Raw genomic sequence first — 12,982 nt, forward strand, 5'->3', positions numbered from 1 at the left:
GACACAGAGGATCCCACCCAGGACAAACTGGCCCACTGGCTTCACATTACCGCTTACAATGTACTACTGGGGTTCTTGGTGGTAGAAAATGTGCACTGGCGAAGGGATGGGTGTTTGATCATCGTATGACCAAACAAGACTTAAACTGGAAAGCTATGTGGCTATTCTCACGGTGATTCAATAAATAAAAAATTAAAAAAAAAAAACATGAACACACACTCAAAAAAAAAAAAAAGGAACTAAAAGGCAAAGGCTGAGCCTAGGAAAGTGTGAGAGCCCTGAGTGACCTGGCCAGCACTCACACACTGGCCACCGACAAACCCTCTTTAACCCCCTGTGTAGGGTCTAGATTAATCCCTCTAATTTTGTGGACCTGTTGTGAGAACAGGAAATCACCACGGAATAGCTCTATCAGTTTAAGATTAGTGCCTACTCTGTGAGCTGGAAGGGTGAAAATAGTTAACACTCAGGAAAGCACAGCACTTGATTAAACAGTAAACAAATTCACTAGAATCTGCAGAACAGGCAATTGCCAACAGGATCAAACAACAAAATCCTTTCCACTTGATGACTGTTAAAATGAAAAATCACTCTGGGAAGTAGGAGGGTGGCGACAGGGAACTGACAAGTAGGGGAACGCTTTAAAATCACATTTTAAATGAACAAAATGATTATACTGTACTTGTGTCTATAATCCAAAATGGGAAGGCAGTGAGGCTGCGAGGCGGGGGGGGGGGGGGGGGGGTAGGAAAGGCAAGGTTTGTTTTGGGACCAGACCTCGTGTGCTAGGGGTGAGTCCTGGCTTGGTGCTCAAGAGACCAAGTCCGAGCAGGCAACGCATGTGCTCCAGTCTGCTGAGACCTCAGGCCGGGAGGAGGGGGAGGGGGCTGGACTATTTTCATCTTCTATTGAGTTGCCCAGGGACAGGCTGACCACTTTCTCAGGAAGTGCTTCCCAGAGGGAAGCCAAGGGAAGGAAGAATTCTTCAGAGAAAAGCTGCAATCAGATGCTAAGGGGAGCTTGGGGTGTCCATTATGACTTGGAACCTGAAGGAATGGTTCTCTTCACTTGGTACAGGGCTCTCCTTAGATTACCTTAATCATGGGGTGCAGATACCAACTCAGCTTGGCGGGAAAGCATCGTGTGTATTTCACAGGACAGCCAGAGGGTTTGGTGTCGACAGCTCCGGGTCGTGTACAGACATACTCACAGTTGTGACTCACTGTTGAACTTCTAATCCATTTTTTAAAAAAGAAACCCTTGAAGTAACTCCTCTCTTATATTATTGTTTGAAATTTGGGTTAATGCTAAAAGCAGTCCCCAGGGACGCACCTCATTTGCTCATGATCTCTTGGTAATTGGAGGGTAAACACATATGACAGAGAGAGAAATCCAGGCAGTGTAGCAATGATCTAATTGACTGTAATGAATCTAAATTGTGCAGTGTAATCCACTCGTTATGATATAGTGTTCAGATTCTCTCCCTAGAAATGGTCTTTCTACTTCACAACTGCCTCCAGAGCTCTAAAGGTTCTTAAATAGTCTCTTCACTAACAATGTAACGGAGTCATTTCATTCATTAAGGGAAATAACTTTGAATTCCACAAATAACTTTCTTACTCTACTTGACTGCATCATTGTAAATATCCGACTTTACTTTGTATGGTCACTAATGTTATTATTTTTCATTTTTCAAAAGAGCTCTTACAAAGCAACAAGTGTAGCAGAGCTTAGAATGACTAAAGGAAATTACCACTTTGGCTACCTCAGGTTTATTATTTTGCAAAGGCACCAAAATGAACTGCTATGAACCCTACCACAAAGGGAAGTTAGAGCTTTCTTGTACTAACCATAGAGTTCTATATTTTCTTTGCTAAGTTATGGTTAACTTCCATATTGGATGACACATCATAATTCTGCTGTGTTCAAGACATCTTATGAAACATAGAGAACTTTAAAACCCATAGTGGCTAATGCAAAATAAGGTGTCATCTCCAGGTGGTTTATTTTCTTCTTAAAAATTCTTTTTTTTTTTTGGAGGGCCACATCCAGTAATGCTCAGGCTTACCCCTTGCTCTGCACTAAGGAATTATTCTTGGTGGTACTCAGGAGAACATACCATGCTGGGGATCGAACCCAGATTGGCTGCATGCAAGGTAAGCTCCTTTCTGCTATACTATCTCTCCAGCCCCTTAAATTTTTAATAGCATTTCTTTAAAAATAAGTTAGAATAAAATAGAATTTATATGTGTGATTCCTAGCATTCAGATAAAATAAGATAGAATTCACAAAAATAAGAAGATATTTGAGCATGCATTGCCTAAATGTTATTTTTTTAATATTGATCATTGTAACCATGATTATGCAAGGCCCTAACATTAAGGAAAACTGAGCAAAAGGTATAGAGGAACTTGCTGTGCTATTTTTGATGCCTTCAGGTCTAAAATTATTGCTAAACACTCAAAAATCTACTGGCAACTTGAGCAGTTCATTTAAGCAAACTGCTTTGAGAATAGACAACTTCTTTTTTATAAAGAATAATGACATTTGCTCTCACAGATATAGACACTTCCTTTATAACTGTGTGTAGTTGTTTTAGAAAACAATATATGTTTCACAGAAAGCATTGCTTAAATCAGTCACAGTACTGGACAAGACACACCCACACATACACACATTTTAAAAGTAAAAGTGATAAAAAACGCAAGTCATGTAAGAAAAATTACTAGCTAATGCCTATAACTGCTCAAAAAAGAAATCTGCCTCTCAAAGTCATAGGATTATCTTTATCCCTATACTACATCATTATTGTTCTGCAAAGAGAAAGGTGTGGAGTTAGCAGAACAGAGACAGTTATTACAAGAATCTTGGAGGAGATCCAGTATTAGAGGTCTAACACTTTCAGGTCAGGAACTAAATGTAAAGGAATCCCAGGTGTAGAGCAGATGACAAGAGGCTTCAGTCAAACATGAGAAGACTCATCCTCCATTCACATTAAAAATGAAGAAAAACAAAGTCCCTCCAAAGGGTCAACAAAATAGACTTACAGGTTGTCAGCTGTGGGTCATGACTCAGTGCCTTTCACTTTAAAGTTGAAGAAACTGAGGCTTAGAGAAGTAAAATGTACCCTTAGCCATACAATTCCTTTAGAAGCAAAAAAAGAGACATGCCTAGTTCACCTTCAGGATCTAAATCTTAGTGGCAAGCTCTGGGCTAAATGGGAAAGAGAAAACATGTTGACATTGGCCTTCGGTCGAGGGCAAAAGGTGACCCAATAACAATTGAAGCTTGCATAACTTCACCTCCCGGACCCTGGAGTGCTTATAGACATCAATTCATTCAACAGGGTTCTGTCATGTGAAATAGGTAGGTGGTTTATTTTCCTATCATCCTCTAGTGGAAAACAAAGAGAAGCAGTTGCTACAGATCCTTTCTTGGCAGCTGAGTGCCACAGACTAAAGCCAAGTATTATCATGGCCTTGCTCCTGAGTCAGAAGACTCGACACCTTCCTTATACAAAGAGGGGAACTCTCAACAATCTATTTTATATTTAAACAAACACTTGGAGGTTAAAAAAAATAAACAATTTTAATAGCACTCTAACCATCTCCCACTCAGCCCTCATTCTTCCCAATGTTTAATAACCCTCTGCTTCGTGTTAGACACCCTTTGAAGAGTTTGCCTTCAAGCCCAGGGAGATGGACAAAAAGCTGAAGTGCAGGCTTTGCATGCCACTAGGGAGGCCCAGATTTAATGCCCAGCATGACAGGGTCCCCCTGAGCATAGCCAGGACTGGAGAGCACATTCTAATATGGCCCCCACACCAAAGCAACATCAACAAAAGAGTCTGTCTTCATTTTCCTCTATCCCATGCTAACCCAAGTTAGTCAGAGAATGCTGCTACAGAGGCAACAATAACAGGAAGTTATATATAGTAATATAACAAATACCATAATAATCTTCTTACTCTTGATCATTATTCCTATTCCAACTTCTTTTTTGTATATAGATATAAACCTGCAGATATGAATGTAAGTTCTATGGATCCCCACTGATACTGCCTAATTATATTTATGATCTATCTGTGTTCATCTTTGTTCAGCTTCTAACCACATCTACTTATGATGTACTCTATAACATGCCAGTGTTAGAACAATCAAAGCTTGAGACCCATACACTAAATGACATATTGAAAAGGAGAAATAAAAGAACCAGATAGTGTCAGGGAAGTATTTCTACTAACCAATGAAAATAACTAAAAGCGCATGCCAACTTTCTCCTTTCTTACTGGCTCCAAATATAATCAGATTATAGTCCCTGAAGGACTGGAGGATAGCACAGTGGTAGGGCATTTGCCTTGCACGCAGCCAACATGGCCGACTTGAGTTTGATTCCTCCACCTCTCTCGGAGAGCCCGGGAAGCTACCGAGAGTATCTTGCCCTCACGGCAGAGCCTGGCCATCTACCCGTGACGTACTCGATATGCCAAACACAGTAACAAGTCTCATGATGGAGACATTACTGGGCCTGCTCGAGCAAATCGATGAACAACAGGAGGACCGTGACCATGATAGTCCCCATATTTTTGTGGAAAAGGTAACATAGATGTTATTTTATTCTTTCAAGAAATAACTAGAGGGCTTGGGAGAGATCTCAAAGAGCTGCAGTGCAGACGCCTTCATACCACATGTTCCCTGAATACCGCTGTGAGCTATCCTGGTGCCAAACACTGTTGGTATATGTCAGACACTGAAGACCCTGTACTGAATTGAAAAGTCAAAACTGTATTCTCCAAAATGTTAATCATCATAATAAAAAAAAGTCATGATAATGAGGGAGTTAAGAGTGCACATGAAGGAGGAGGATTCAATCCAATTCTTCATAGTTGCTACAACTAAAGAAAATTCTAGATGAGAACATTAGGGTTCATAATAACTGGTGGGATCAGTGAAAGAGAGAGCTCAAAACACTTAGCATGTGCTTTGCATGCAAGAGGCCAGATTCAATCCCTGGCATCCCATGTGCCCTTGAGCACAGAGGTGGCACCAAAACAAAACCAAACAACAATTGGTGGGACTGAAAGAAAAACAGTAGTTGCTTCTGGGTCATAAAATAAAATTTCAACTAAGAACATTTCAAATCCTTTCTATTATAGATTTCCTTTACTAGCCAAGAGTTCCTTCTGTGAGCAGAAATGGTGTAAAATAAAAATTTGCATAAAAACTGTTTTGAGTCTTCGGAAACAGCAAAATAACCTTAGAAACCATAACAAACAACACGTGAAATCTAAACAAACTTCACATCGAGAAAAGGCAGAGGTCTGACACACAGAGCCTGCCACAAGGAGGCTGGGCAAGGCCCTGGGCAAGGAGATTGGCAATGCCACTTTCCACACAGAAGGCGCCTAAAGAGCCACAAGGGTCTCTTTCTATTAGCAAAGAAATGAATTTAATGTAGGTCACTTATGAAAATCAATTAGCATAAATGAACTTTAAAAAATGCAGGAAATGTTTGTATTTGCTCTACTCTGATTATGCACAGTTATGCTTGGCACCACAAAAAGAACCTCTCCACAGCTCAGCATGAGTGAAGTCACAAATAAATGGGAGTTAACTACGTAGAGTATGATGACATGGCACCTTTTTAAAAAGTGGCATGGACCCAGAGATATAAAGCACTTGTCTTGTATGTGGCCAACCTAGGTTCAACACCCAGCACCCCAAATAGTTGCCGAGTCCACCAGGAATGGGGTAGGGTGGGGGGGCACACCCAGTAATGCTCAGGGGTTATACCTGGCTCTGTGCTCAGGAATTACTCCTAGCAGTGCTTGGGGGATAATATCAGGTGCTGGGGATTGAACCTGAGTCAGCCATGCAAGACAAACACCCTATCCACTATACTATTCTCCCAGCCTTCATATATTCTTTAAGAACATTTTCACTGACTTCTTTGATGAGATCACAGAGCCAGGAGTAAGCTCTGAGGAACCAATAGGTATGACCCAAAAACAAATGAACAAAAAAAAGATGCTTCATCCCCCATCTAGGGGTAGCCCACATATCAACCAAAGATGTATAATTCCTTTTGTTATAGTGGAACATACCCTCAGCTCATTCTGGAGAAGCCTGCATTCTCTCTTTAGCACATTAACTCTCTCTCTCTCTCTCTCTCTCTCTCTCTCTCTCTCTCTCTCTCTCTCTCTCTCTCTCTCCCCTATTTCCCGAAATAAATCTATTCTACTTTAAGAAAAATCAAATTAGGATAATTCTACTTCAAGATAAATAAAATTAGGTTCTGTCTACTACAAAAGAATCAAATAAGTGGGAAAGTCAGAAAGGAGAGGAAGGGCTGGAGCGATAGCACAACAGGTAGGGCGTTTGCCTTGCATGCGGCTGACCCGGGTTCGATTCCCAGCATCCCACATGGGCCCCCGAGCACTGCCAGGAGTGATTCCTGAGTGCATGAGCCAGGAGGAACCCCTGTGCATTGCCAAGTGTGACTCAAAAAGCAAAAAAAAAAAAGAAAAAAGAAAGGGAAAGGAGAGGAAATTGATTTTGAAAGGAGAATGTTAATGGAATGAATTCAGAGGAATCAAAAGATGAATGTAGTCTGGAAAGCTATGGAAAGCCTTCATGAAGTGGGGACGTGAAGATGGTTGAGAATATTTCTGGAGAATAAAGAGGGATAGAGGCAAGATCCAGATGGTTTGGAGAGACTGCATGCAGATTTGTTGAGATGAAGCTGAAGAAAGTGGATGGATACAAAACCGGGTACATGAATGGTTGCCCCCAAGACTGTCATCAAACTCTGGGACAAAATATTTTCAAATGGTTTCAAATAAAGCACAGCCCATTTTCCCTGCAATTCAGGACACATGACACTTCCTCACTCCCAGATCCACTTGGTCATTAAGTTCTATTTTTTACCAAATATGGTTCCTGTCTACCCACTTGTTTCCCACTACCAACACCCTGATATAAATTTTCCTGAATAACAGCTGTCACTTCCTCAATATTCCTCCTATTTCCAACTTCCCTTTCCTCCAAAAAGAAACACAACATTCTCTAGATGGCAAAAAAAGTGTCTTTTTTATGGTACTAAACTAACCCATAAAGTCTTTATGGGGTTAGGATAAAAACAAAAAAAGGCCTATGAAGTGTGCCATGCAATGATGCCACTTCTCATCACCACACCCTTTATCCAAATGCCACTCACATTTGGCCTCTGACTTTAAAATCAGGGCTTTCCTCTTCTGGACAGCCCTTTACTCCTGGATTCAGAGCCAGATTAGCACAAAAGGCCTGGAAAACTTAACTATCAGATTTCAAATGATATACTACTCCCTGGTTTGTTTGTTTTTTTCTGCGGGGGTGGGGGGCACACCCAGTAATGCTCAGGGATTATGCCTGGCTCTGTGCTCAGGAATTACTCCTAGCAGTGCTTGGGGGATAATATCAGGTGCTGGGGATTGAACCTGAGTCAGCCGTGCAAGACAAACACCCTATTCACTATACCATTCTCCCAGCCTTCATATATTCTTTAAGAACATTTTCACTGACCTCTTTGATGAAATCATAACCAGAGACATAATAATAATGCAGGGACAGACGTTGTTGGGTCAATATGCATGTCTACCACCTGTAGTTTACGACAAACTCTCAGGGATTGGGACGGTAGCCACCTTGCTCATCAGGACATCAAACTCACCACAGTTTACATCAACAAGTATTTAATAAATGCTGAATTAATAAACCTCAAGTAACGATGACTGAGGAGCTCTAAGTATTACTGAAATATCATTGGTTATATGAGGAGTAAAAACAATAACTGTAACAAAAACGAACATCAAATGATGGGTTGTCTCATCTCATCAGTATCCTCTGATTATAATATGTTGGTTTGCCCAAGACATCCCTCTAAGTACAAGGAAACCATTAAACAAAGGAGATGTTCAAAGGAAATATAGGCCATCTCATAAATACTAAGAGGATGTTGTACTTTCCCCCAAAGAAATATTGATAATTCACATGGGTTTCTACTGTAAGCCATTAAAAAAAATATCCAGGGGTCAGAGTGATAGTACAGCAAGGTAGGCATTTGCCTTGCATATGGCCAAGCAGGGTTCAATTCCCCAGCATCCCATATGATCCCCTGAGCCTGCCAGTAGTGATTCGTGAATGCAGAGCCAGGAGTAACCCGAGCATGGCTGGGTGTGACCCAAAAAGTCAAAAAAGAAAAATAATTTTTTTTAAATATCCAGGGGGCTAGAGAGAGCACAGAGGGAAGGGTGCTATACATACACTTTCATTCATTGGAGTTCTCTATTCACCTGACTGAATGTTCCAGACTTATCTCTTCTATAACCATGTATTTCTTTACACACATTAGTCAATTTAATTAGTAATTCTGCTTTGTAGACTAAATACACTAAATACTGTGTTACTTTTTTTCCAATGGCTCAACGTCAGTGTTATGGCTGCTGTGCCTTATTCACTCTGCCTCTGGTTTTTAATTTTTATAGGGGGAGCTTTTAATGTCCCCTTTCTAGATATGAGCCAGTGTACTGTAACTTTGTCATGCTGACTGCTAAGAGCTTTCCATCTAAAGTCTGTCAATTACAACCATTCCTAACATAAGATTTAATAAGCTCTGATTCCAACTCCCAAGCTTTGAGTACATCGCTTTTACGACAGCTATTGCAGATTTTAGCTACGATGACAGCAAGTCTGACTTACAGGTAAGTATGGTAATTACCTAACCAACTTAGAAATCATCTATTTAATTCAAAGTTTACCTGTAAGATCTTATCATTGTACACATCAGGCACATATATAAGTACGTGGAAAGCTCACTTTCTTGATGAAGACTATTCCTAAATCCACGTTTCATACCGTGACACCAAGATGATTCTCTATTCACCTTATTTTTATCCCATTGTTTCTCCCCCCAAAAAGAATGCAATGCAAAAATAAAGGTTTATGTGATACTTCCAACACAATTCCATGAACTTTTGTCTACATTAATTTGTGTAACAAAACTATCCACTGTTTAGGTAAAGACACTCAGATGTATATGATAAAGCACTTTGCTAGAGGTCCCTAATCAAATTGTAGGGAAGCTTGAATTTGAACCCAGGCAATCTTGCTCTGAATCTGTGCATCAGACTCTACTCTAGTACTCTTGAGAACATTAATTCGAAGGAAACATTGACTACATTTTGTTCATTACTGAAAGCCCCAGTGCTTTTATCTAAATGACTTTGTAGCTCCACTCCAGTGATCCACTCACTTGCCTCAGTTCAATCTCTGTCTTCAAAGTTTGACTGGCTCTGACACGTAGAGTTTAATTCCAGGTCCTCTTTATACCTTCTCAAGGCCACAGGTATCATTTTCTTTTGACATATCCTCATCTGACTTGGCACCCCAGACTTACCAGTCAATGAATACTTTGCATAAACCAGTATTTTACCTGTATAGATCAGCTTCTTGTTATTATCATGACTTGATCAAGCAGTAATTTGTGATACCATAAAACTGCACTTGCTAACAACATCATAAGATTTTCACCCTCTGTGAGCTGACCACAGAAATGTTACAATTTTAACTTTTAATGTGTTTACCTGTTGTTTGTAAGACTTTCTTCTTTTTTTTTTACAGTTATGAAAGATTCTTTTAATTGAAAAAAACTTCAGGGGGGTGGTGGGTTAGGGGAGATGGGAGGGAAACTGGGGACACTGGTGCTGGGAAATGGACACTGGTGGAGGGATGGGCATAGAAATTCTGTATGGCTGAAACCTAATCATGAACAGCTTTGTGAGGGTCTATCTCACAGAGACTTTATTCTTCTTAAAGAAGTTTTAAATTTATAAAAAATTTGAGAAGTGGGGCTGGAGTGATAGCATAGGGGGTAGGGCGTTTGCCTTGCATGTGGTTGACCCGGGTTCGATTCCCAGCATCCCATATGGTCCCCCAAGCACCACTAGGTGTAATTCCTGAGTGCAGAGCCAGGAGTAACCCCTGTGCATTGCAGGGTCTGACCCAAAAAGAAAAAAAAATTGAGAAGTTCAGAGAATGCTCATATACCTCCCTATCCCTCATGCCTACATATGCAGCCTTCCAGATTTTCAACATCACATCTCAATGGTATATTTCTTACCAAAGGTGAATCTACTTAAAAATTTTATAATCACGCCCAATCCACAGTTTAACATTCATTCTTGGTACTACACAGATGACTACATTTATTCATCAATATCATATAGTATTTTTGCTATCCTAAAAATCCAGGTTCTTTTGGGGTCAAAGAGATGGTGCAGAAGACAGTGCATTTGCCCTGCATGTAGCTAATGCAGGTTTGATCCCCAGCACTGCATATGGTCCTCCAAACTTGGACAGGAGTGATCCCTGATCATAGAGCAAGAAATAGGTTCTAAGAACCACTGAGTGTTTCCCCAAAACCAGAATAAAAGTCCACATACTTTTATCTATTTTCTCCCTTCTACCCACAAACATAGAGAACCTTTCACTATTTTATTATTTCCATAGTTTTGCCTTTTCCAAAATTCCAGAGTTGGAATCATTTATTATACAATTTTTGAGATTGGTTCTTTCAATTACAATAATATTAATGGTTTCTCTAAGTATTTTCATTGACATCATAGTCCTTTTTATTTTTTTTAGAATACCACTTTATCATCAAAAAATATTTTGCGATGGGGAGAGGGGTTTGGGCCATATCCTTCAATGTTCAGGGATTACTCCTGGCTTTGCAGTTAGGAATCTCTTCTGGCAGAGCCCAAGGAACCAGATTGGATGCTGGGGATTGACTCTGGGTCAGTCACATGTAAGGCAAGCATCCTACCCACTGTACTATCACTCTAGCTCTCATAGTTGTTTTTCTTTAGCACTGAATAATATTCCACTCCCTGCATGTATCAGTTTTGTCATTCATTCAGCCTCTGAAGGACATCATGGTTACCCGAAAGATTTGGCCATTGTAAATGAAGCTACCATCAACATCCATTTTCAGTTTTCTATTTTCTAAATGGGAAAATTTACTAAGTATTTACAAATTCACTGAGTACTTAATATGGATTATGCACATTTAATCTCTAATCAATTCCAAAATGGGTGCTACTGTAACTCAACCTTACAGATAAGTAAACTGAAGATCAAATATATTTTCTGTAAGTCACAGCTAAAAAGCTAAACTCAGGATTCAAACCCATGCATGTCTGACTTGAATATTTTCTCTTGCAAACCATATAATACTGTTTTACATTTTGTATTTATTTCACAATTTCCAAGCTACATCATGCTTAGAGTTTGAAATATACGCTGAATTGAAATAAGAATTCCTACACTATTTCACAGTAGAAATACGAAGGGTCTGAAATCAATGTAAAACCTGTAAATTCAATACTCAGTTCATATTTCTCACTTTTATGGAACTAATAATGCCTTTTTTAAAAAGTAGCTTCTCATTTTAGAGGTTCATTCAACCAGCATTAGCTGTGTTCAGGGTTCTGTGCTACATACAACAATGCTTTTACTGGGAATCTGGAGGAAGAAACAGAAAAGTAATCTAGTAACACAAAGAAAACGACTAAGGGCATGAAAGTGAGGTTGGAAAAGAGGGCAGAAAACGGAGTCTGATTGAAGAGGAATGAGCAATAGGTGAAATGACCACAGGTGTAAAGACCACAGGTGTAAAGACCACAGGTGAAATGACCACAGGTGTAAAGAACGGCATATGTCTGTGACCAACCAAGCTGGAACAGCTGATGGATAGAAGGCCGGAAGGAACTTGGGTTAGGTTAATGAAGAATCTCTGAAGGAAGTGAAACACACACACACACAAAGGTCGGTGTAACAATTGAAGGGACAATTGGATCAGACAGGTTGACGAATTAAAGGGAATGGTGGAAAAGGATATGTGAGAATGATGGTTTGGGAACTGATTTGACAGCAAGCAAGAAGGTACAGCCCCGAATAATAAAAACGTGTTAAGATGAGGTAGGATGTATCCAAGATACGGTTTTGCTAACCCGATGGTGGGGAGGGGAGGGAATCCAGGGACAAAACGGTGTGATGGTGTGGAGGCAGGTGGCGTTCAGGACTTCCCGTGGAGTTTGAAAGAGTGTTGGATTGGGGGGGTCTGGTGCTTTTAGTGCGGTTGCCTGGGTTAGCGGTGGCCACTTTGCAGGCGTCAGCAGACACGTGGTCCTAAAGATACGCGAGGGGCCCGGATCACCACGTGGTGCAGCCAACTAGAGGGGCCGTTGCAGCAGCTTCGAAGGAGGCGGAGGGGGAAAGGCGACGCTCGGGAAGGAGCCGACACCCTGGGGCTCCCATGCAGCGACAACTGCTCCAAGGATCGGCTTCGTCGTCGGTGGCGCCTTCCCGCCCTCCGCCCGGCTACAGACCCCGGGGACTCCCCGCCCTGCCTCCTGCAGAAGGAGCGCCTGTGGGCGCCTCCCCCGAGACCGAGCCCTGAAGCGCGCGCCAGCACAGGGTAGCGGCCGCTGCGGCCCGACTCACCGCGCCGGAGGGAGGGGCCCTCCGCAGGCCAAGGTCTAAATCGCTCTTCTCATCGTCTCTACGGCCGCCACCCGCGACTCGGAACTGAGGGGCCGGGCCCGCCCTCCGCCCCAGCCCACTGCCGGCGCCCTCGACTTCTCACTGCCCGCTGCACCGTTGGCTTCTCAGTCACATTAGCCTTTAGGCCACCAACCGGCACCGGCTGAGCCAATGGTAACGCGCTTTCTTCGGCCTCGCCAGGAGCGTCGACCAATGGGAGGCAGCCATGCCGCGGTGTCCCGAGCACCTTAGCGACGGGTGACGCCGGGCCCGGGGTTGCCGTAGCAACCAGAGAACGCGCAGGTTCGGGCCCGGGGTGGCCTCCAGCGGGAGAGGAAGGTGGGGCTTAAGCCCGAAACGTAGGACCGCGGGTCCCTGGGCAGGATTCCGAAAGGCCAGGATAG

The 12,982-nt window shown here is 42.0% G+C and overlaps 1 protein-coding gene across 1 annotated transcript in view; it reads right to left on the bottom strand.

Annotated features, from left to right (window-relative positions):
* NEK10 (NIMA related kinase 10) overlaps positions 1–12,664 on the bottom strand; it is a 279,165-nt gene extending 266,501 nt beyond the window's left edge. The window contains exon 1 of the mRNA XM_056129461.1: positions 12,540–12,664. The gene's annotated coding sequence lies outside the window, so the exon portion shown is untranslated. The remainder of the gene's footprint in view (positions 1–12,539) is intronic.
* Positions 12,665–12,982: the final 318 nt, after the last annotated feature.

Source organism: Sorex fumeus, unplaced genomic scaffold, assembly GCF_029834395.1.
Source record: "Sorex fumeus unplaced genomic scaffold, SorFum_2.1 ptg000072l, whole genome shotgun sequence".
NCBI classification, from domain to species: domain Eukaryota; kingdom Metazoa; phylum Chordata; class Mammalia; order Eulipotyphla; family Soricidae; genus Sorex; species Sorex fumeus.